Source organism: Chenopodium album, chromosome 22, assembly GCF_948465745.1.
Source record: "Chenopodium album chromosome 22, dcCheAlbu1.1, whole genome shotgun sequence".
NCBI lineage: Eukaryota > Viridiplantae > Streptophyta > Magnoliopsida > Caryophyllales > Amaranthaceae > Chenopodium > Chenopodium album.
Genome location: NC_137855.1, coordinates 13,859,379 through 13,868,154, shown reverse-complemented (window position 1 = coordinate 13,868,154; position 8,776 = coordinate 13,859,379). Strand labels below are relative to the sequence as shown.

At 34.9% G+C, this 8,776-nt stretch overlaps 1 pseudogene across 1 annotated transcript; it reads left to right on the top strand.

Annotated features, from left to right (window-relative positions):
- The first annotated feature begins 2,710 nt into the window (after window positions 1–2,710).
- Window positions 2,711–5,158, top strand: LOC145605460 (organic cation/carnitine transporter 7-like; annotated as a pseudogene). The gene is made up of 4 exons (XR_014105083.1): window positions 2,711–3,151; window positions 3,695–4,200; window positions 4,431–4,633; window positions 4,727–5,158. The product of XR_014105083.1 is annotated as an organic cation/carnitine transporter 7-like (transcript).
- The last annotated feature ends 3,618 nt before the right edge of the window (window positions 5,159–8,776 follow it).

The following is an 8,776-nucleotide window of genomic DNA, read 5'->3' as shown; positions in this document are numbered from 1 at the left end:
AACGATTTTATATTGTTGGATTGTTGTTAAATTGCTTCCAATATTAATGTTGATTTTATTATATTTATGATCACCATATTGCATGTTTAAAGGGAATATGTAATTGAAAATCACGCCTAATAAGATAATTTGGACAACCGGTTTAGGTTCCTTTTTAATCTTGTTATTTAATCAAGTGATCACTAATATTATAGAATTATGTGTTGCATTAATATTCAACCAATTTAGCATAATAATAGTTTGGAGCAAATTGAATATTTTGTTTGCATGCCTTTGAGATCGCAGGAATCATTTTTCACTATAAGAATCGAGTAGAGGCCAATACGGGCGAATGTGACTCCATGACTCACTTCGTACCATCATCCCCGATCCTCCTTTCGTGGTTCCGAACCATATGGAGTTAGTAATCTCATGGATTATGAATGGGGTGTAACCTTCACAGGTCAATCTATCGTTGTTGCCTATCGTTGTCCCTTTATCGTGGTTGCTTTAAATGATCCGTGAACGGTTTACAAGTTCCTTAAAAACTTGTTGGCGGCTCCCTACTTTGCTTTGTCCCTAATCGTGTCCCTAATCGTATATGTCAATTCTCACTTCCTATGAGTGCCAAGCATATTCACACATGCTTTAACATAGGCGCGCTTCGAACGACGCCTACACCTATGATACCCGATGCATGTCATTTTTCACGTTGTATTTCCCGGTTACTATGAATATAATTATCGTTATTGTTATTGTTATTGTTACGGAGTATTACTATTATTACTATTATTACTATGTGTGTAGGGGTAAGTGACGCGTGGTCATCATGTGCCCCTTTTAACAATTTTCTAGTACATAAAATTGTACAAAGTATTACCTTAGTTAAAATAAAAAAATGAAAATATCATTTTTATATTTTTTTAAAAATTAACTTCCTATAAGCCAAAGTATTTTGAGTTTATATAGTTTGTAGAGTTTATATCTTTATCTCAATTTCTATGATACAAATAATTTCTCTTTTAAAATGAGCAAATAAATACAAAATGTTATAACGTATTCGAAGTTTTGGTGTAGCTAGAGGTAGGTACACCCGATGAATTATAGGTGACGGACTCCCTATTTGGAAGTGCTATTTATTATCTTTGGGTTGGTAAGCATTTTAATTAGATTTGTTTGTAGAATAGATCTTCTTTTTTTTTTTTTTTTTGGAAAAATTAGAAATAATAATCTCAACTTTCATGAATTTTGCTAGAATAATTCCAATTTTGGATTATTCTGGAATAATCCGAACTTTGGAGTTCTTCTTTTTCTTCAATCCCTAACTGGCCAACAAAAGTCAATGACCTATTATATCAGGTCACTTGACACGTGTCAAGTCCTGATTGGTCCAAAAATTCAAAAAAAAAACAAATTACAAAAAAAAAAACCAAAATTACAAAAAAAACCACCCAGCCAAAACCCCAACCACCCTAAGAGTCCTGGCAGGCCCCCCAGCCTAGCCACCTCCCTCGTCGGACCGTCGGACCTCCCCGTCCACTAGAGTCTCCGCTCCAGACACTACCATCTAAACCACCATCCCTCCTCCCAAAATCCCCACGCAACCACCAATAAAAACCCTCCCAATTCCGGCCACTAGCCAAACCCCAAAAATCACCGCCTTGCGCCGCTAATTCCCCCTCCCCCTACGCGCTAATGCCCTTCCCCCTGTGCCGCTAATTCCCCTCCCTACGCGCCGGTTTGGGGACTCCCAACCTCCCTCCTTATCTCTTTTTCCCGTTTTTCGGCAACCACTCCCTCCCTTGAAATCTCTTCCTCCACTCGATGAAAACCCTTTAAAACCACCTCCCCCGGAAAACACCAGACCTTTCTTCCTCAATTTTCAAAGGACAGCTTTTATTCTTCAAATTAAACCCAATTACAATTTATTTGATTAATCAATTCACGAATTGAAGACATTTATGAAATGTAATTGCTTGAAAATTGTTGCAAAATTGGGGTTGTGGTTTTGGTTGATGTGTATTTTTCGATTGAAATAGAGTTTGTTTGGTAGTTTCAAGGTCAGTGGCTGCGACTGGGGTGGCTGTGGTGTTTGGCGAGGCAAGAGGGGAAGCCAACAATGGGTGGGGCTGGGGTTAGGGGTTTCGGGATGAAGGATGTCAGATAGGGGGTGGAGATGGTGTTTTCCGGGGTGGGGGAGGGTCGGGGTCAGGTTTCGCGGTCTGAGCGTGGGTTTTCCGGTGAAAGAGGGAGAGGGCAGTGGGTGGGGTTGGGGGTTCCGGTGAGCAGGGGTGGAGGGTTGGGTGATTTGCTGGTGTTATTTTTTTTGGTGGTTTTTTTTTATATATTTTTTTAACCAATTAATTTGTGACACATGTCACTTTAACCAAAATTTTTTTTACTCATTCAACCGGTAACCGGTATTTGTGATTGAAGAAAAAGAAGAACCACCAAAGTTCGGATTATTATTGAATAATTCAAAGTTGGGATTATTGTAGCAAAATTCATGAAAGTTGGGATTATTATTTCTAATTTTTCCTTTTTTTTTTTTTTTTTTTAGTTTAAGTCATTATCTTTGATAGTAGTATTAAATTAGTATATATTTTAAATTAATCCAAACAATATACTTGCACAATTCTTCAGTATCAAACTCAACATGGTTGAATATATTTTTAATCCAAACAATTTACTTGTATGACTCATTCACATGAATACATGATCATCACTCTAAATGTTGGATAAGAAACATTATCAGATCAAATTTAGAGATGTGCATACTTTCATTTTTATAAATTTATTTATTTTTATGTTAATATCTTTGTTAAAATTCTACATTTTTATTACAATCACATATTTTCTAATGTATATAACTTAATTATTTCCATTGCTATCCAAATTTATGAATCTCATATAATACCAACAAATTTGTATCAGGAAAGGATACATGTTCTCAGCAGTATTAACTGCTGCAGCTGGATGTCTAAGTGCAGGTTTTCCAAATTACGCAGTCTTGCTAATATCACGTTGCATTGTAGGCAATGGCCTCGGCGCTGGTCCTGTACTACTAACCTGGTTTTTAGAATTTGTACCAGCACCTAGTCGCGGTACATGGTTAGTCCTTTTCCAAGCCTTTTGGACGGTTGGTTCTATTGTCGAGTCTGCCTTAGCCTGGGTATGTTCACTACTAGCTCTTTCTTCCCTTACCACATTTTTTTAGTTTCGACTTTTTTTATTTGTATGTTACTCAGACTCACTCAAATTATTCTTAAAGCTAATAATCCCTACCGTTTAAAAAGTTTGAAAAAACTCTTATAAATAGTGTGGACATTTATGCCCTTAAAAATGTTTGTTACTTATTTGCCCTTATTAATATTAAGTGCAATTTATTTAACGTTTAAGAATAATGTGCAAACATTTATACACCTAAAAATGTTTGTTTACTTGTTCACTTATTTTTTTTTTTTTTTACATATTTTTTCGATGCTAAGTGCCAACAACTAAATTTGTGACATAAAAAAGGATGTGGAGTTGGCTTGATGGTAGCACTCCCATCTCGTAACCTCGAGGTTACGGGATCGATCCTTGCCTCCAGCATATGCTGGAATTTCCCCCGCCCCCCGTTGTACCCGCCCTTGTGGCTCATATGAATCAAAAAAAAAAAAAATTGTGACATAAAAGCAAGTCAAAAGAGCTCAGATTTCTTCAAATTTGATAGGTTGTAATGCCGAGGTTAGGATGGAGATGGTTGCTGGGTCTATCAGCTTTGCCCTCATTTGTTTTGCTCATATTCTACCTAATTACACCCGCGCGAGTCACCAAGGTACTTATGTTTGAAAGGTAGAAAAGCCGAGGCCTTTCAGGTATTGGCAAAAATGGCCAAAGTAAATGGCAAAGAACTGCCTCCTGGGATTCTCGCAACTGATATGGAACTAGAAGAACAAAATTTCGTCGAAGATGATGGTGCTGTATCGAAAAATTGGAAGGATACAGAAATGAGTGTACAACGATCAATTATGATACTCCTTTCACCAAAATTGATCCGTACAACAATACTTCTTTGGGTCGTGTTCTTTGGAAATTCCTTAGCTTACTATGGTCTCGTGTTACTCACTACTCAGTTAAACAATGACAATGTATGTGGTCCTAACAAGAACAACGTCGAGGATAATAGTCCCGGTGCTGGTATCAATTATAAGGAAGTCTTCATCACTAGTATTGCAGGTATGTTTTGTTAGTTAATGATAGAGTACAAAACATATTCATGTGATTCAACCATCAGCTTAATCTTTTGGTTGAGTTGATCCACTAACATGATAGAGTATAAAACATATTTCTGGGCTTAAACCATCAGCCAGGAATATGTTTTATACTCTATCAACTAACTTCCTATTACAATGTAACTTTGATAAAATGAACACACTTTTGACATGTTTTTTTGTCAATTCTTGAAGAATTCCCCGGCCTTGTCATTGTTGGACTACTAATTGATCGAATTGGGCGTAAGAATTCAATGGCACTTATGTTAGCTGCATGTTGCGCGTTCTTGGTGCCTTTGGTAGCCCGTCGATCTGAAACTTTAACAACCGTTCTTATGTTTGGTTCTCGAGCATGTATTATGGGAACATTTACTACTGCTTTCATTTTTGCTCCTGAGGTATATCAACAACCTTGTACATTTCACTCATTTTTTTCAATAATCTTTTCTATATGACTTTTAAATTTGTTTTGTTTTTATTGTACAATGTAGATATATCCAACATCTGTAAGAAATACCGGGTTTGGAACTGCAAACTCTATGGCAAGAATTGGCGGTATGGTCAGCCCTGTCGTGGCTGTAGCCTTAGTACAAGGATGTCATCAAAAGGAAGCTGTCCTGTTTTTTGCCGGTGTAGTCTTGGCTACAGCCGTTGCTGTCTTGCTCATTCCATATGAAACTAAAGGCCGCGAATTGACTGATAGTGTTGGTAGTATTAAGCATAATAGAACGAAAGTTACCAAAGAAGAGATAGATGTGCAAAGACCTACTTTGAATAATGCCTAGGACTCTTAGCAATTACAAGGGAATTATGAAACTTCTTAGTTTTTCAAACTTCTGATCTTTTTATTCAGGAGTTTGTATGTTTTAGGTACTTTTTTTTATCATATAAAGAAGGTAGTGATAACTATTTGTTTTAATGTCTTAGTTTAGTTTAGTTGCCACTAATTAGTGAACTTGTTTGAGCAAAAGGACTCTCCTAAGAAGATAGCTTAGAATCTTTGATTATGTGATGTTTCAAGTATAGGATTTGTACCTGTACTAAATTTTGAGAATTTTAGAGATCAATTAATTTTTTTATTCACATTTTCTTCATCTTTATGTTTACATGTTAATTTTTTTATATCACATTTTAGTAGTATGAATCATGATCATGTATATTGCATTCAATTATAAAATCCATCATCAATAACAATTCTTAACCTTATACTAAAGGAGTGTTTAGAACGTGTCAATTTCAGGTGCAAATTTTTCTCGTTAATTTTTTTTTTTTTAGCTTCCTCTCTCTGTCGTTAAGAAGAATTTATTTTTTAATTAATTAAATAGAAAAACCTACTACATTATACTTGTATACATTATCACACATTCACTTTTTGATGCCAATTAAGCATCTACATGGATGATCCTCCAATCCCTTAATAATTCTCCTATCAAATTAAACAATTAAAATGAAGTTATTTTACCATCATTTGATATGTGGATATGAAAATTAACAATTGAAAACACATTAACTTAAGAGTTTATATTGACTGTAAACTGCTATACAATAATACATTAATATAAGTATCTAACAATACAAAGTCTAATTGTACTACGGTGTATATGATAACAGATTAAACTTTTACTTTATCTTGATTCTGTTGGGCTTGCTGATTTTGAATTGGGCTAGACATACAAGTCCAGCATGAAGCACGTTGTTTATGAGTCAAATACTTTATCTTAATTCTGTTGGGCTTGCTGATTTTTAATTGGGAAAGACATAGAAGTCCCGCATGAAGCAGGTTGTTTATGAGTCAAATTGAAATACTTGAGCTGATGATCGACTCGCTCGATTAACAGCCGTAGCCAATATTTGATCGAGTACCGAGCCTAGCCGAGTTAAGCCGAGTCTCTTTGGGCTTGGTCTCGGCTCGGCTTATTAACACGCTTATTCCTCATCAATTTTTTTTTTTATATATACATTAAGATATTTTTAAAGGTAAAGAGAAAGACTGATTGTATTTCAACCATCACGGTTTTTTTGGTTCAATGTTTATAAAGTGTCTTTGGTATGGATTAAACCTCAACTTTAAAGTTGAAAGGTACAATCTTTTTCAGTAGACCAAATTTAGCTCGATAAAACTGAAAACTTTTATACAAATAATGTGTATGGAGTTTATAAAAAAGTCTTTTAATTACTGTCTTACGAAATGGACATAGTATGAAAAAAAATTCCAACTTAAAAGGGAGTTCATAGTCGATTTTGGTATTCAAAGAGTACCCTCACTAATTGCTAATGCCAAACTAATTTAAAAAATGATACTGCCAAAATAAATGACAACACAAAGGTTGACCTAAGAAGTTGGACCATGGAGAGTGAAAGTTGGGAGCACAACGTGCATGAAGACACAAAAAAGGATCTCATGATTAGTAAATCAAATCTATTTTATTAATCTATAATCCTTCTTGTATTAAAATTATGTTAAATTGTTGTTAGATTGGTAAAGTTGAAATTTTGCCGTACTGTTGAATATTCCATCTTAGCAACTTGATACAACTTGAGATGCAAATTGAGTCAGTGTAATTTGGTAATTGGAACTCGTAATTGGTATGTAGTCTACTCTCCTACCAACTTGGACTGTTACCGGAAATCGGGCTGAACCGAAATGTCTTTCGTCTTAAATTTTCAAATGTCGGGCTTAATTTGGTTTGGTTTTAATCAATATCGGAATCGGACTGACTCCACGGTTTAAGATTAGAAACCAACTATTCTTTAGCTTGTGTATTTATAAGGTACAAGTATTAGACAAATAAATAGCTTTGGTTACTTCGTAGTTACAACCTTAATCAGTGTGGCTGACCATATCGTGTGGTCGCTTATAAAAGAAAAAAGTAATCCCTATAACACTAACCTAGTAACCCTTATACTACTAACACTAGCCCTTATAACACTGACAAAGTAACCCATATAACATTGACCGAGTAAACCCTATAATACTAACGAAGTAACCTCAATTACAACTGGTCACATGGTGTAGCTAGCCACGTATAAAAATTTGTAAAGAAATTTAGCTAAAACTTTTGTAGATAAAAGGCATTCCTAAATTGATTTTTTTTTTTTTCAAATCAAATAGCATTTGTAAATTACTAGTAGATAGTATCCTAATTAAAGTATTTTTTTTTAACACAATTAGAGTAAAGTATTAAGTAGTACTAATTTAAGAAATTAACATGGCGACTACTTTCTACTTTTCGAGGTAGTAAGAGAAAATTAAACAAAATTAGATACATAAGTATATAATAATTGTATTTTTCTCCTTTGTTTTTTAGTTGTATCATATTGAATGTTAATACTCAATCACAAAAAAAAAAAAAAAAAAAAAAAAAAAAAAAAAAAAAATCTATTATGAAATAAGGGGTCAGGGAGAATATTAGAGAGAGAGAGAGAGAGAGATGTAGAAGGTAATTGTGTTGTATTCTTCTCATTTCAATAGACCATGTTATATATACATGATGAGCATAAGGTAACCTTCATGGATAATTAAGGTTCCATTTAAGTGGGGGTTACAAAGGAGGTAATGGCAAATGGGGGGTTACAAGGAGGTTATAATGGGTGGCATTATACTAAGGGTGTTACAAGCCATAATGACCATCCACAATAAATATATTTTATAACACTCCCCCTTGGATGGGCATTATTTATAATAGATTTAATGCGCATATATGCTGCCTCATTAAAAACCTTTCCAGAAAAAACCCTGTGGGAAAAAACCATGGATAAGGGAAAAAGAGTGCAGCGTGCAATTACTCCCCCTCATTATTATATCACTGAAGATCTTTGAGACGACGCAATCCAACACGATAAACTAACTTTTTAAATGTTGCGGTTGGAAGAGCCTTAGTGAATAAGTCTGCTAAATTCTCACTTGAACGAATCTGCAAAACATTTATATCTCCATTCTTCTGAAGATCATGAGTGAAGAAAAATTTGGGTGAGATGTACTTTGTTCTGCCACCTTTGATGTATCCTTCCTTAAATTGAGCTATACAAGCTACATTGTCCTCATATAGAATTGTCGGTGCCTCTTTCCCGGATGATAAACCACAAACTTCTTTTAATTTATATGTTGAATTACCGACCTTAACCAAGCACATTCACGACTAGCCTCGTGAATTGCTAAAATCTCATAATGATTGGAAGAAGTAGCTGCAATGGTTTGTTTCATGGAATGCCAAGAAATGGCAGTACCACCATATGTGAACACATATCCAGTTTGTGATCGAGCATTATGAGGATCAGATAAATAACCTGCATCTGCAAAACCAATCAAATTTTCTTTGGAAAACTTAGGGAAAAATAAACCCATATCCTTCGTACCTTGAAGGTAATGAAGTATATGTTTAATCCCATTCCAATGCCTTCGGGTTGGACATGAACTAAACCTTGCTAATAAATTAACTGAAAATGATAGGTCGGGTCGTGTATGACTTGCAAGGTACATCAGTGCTCCAATTGCACTTAGGTATGGCACTTCAGGACCAAGAATTTCTTCATCATTTTTC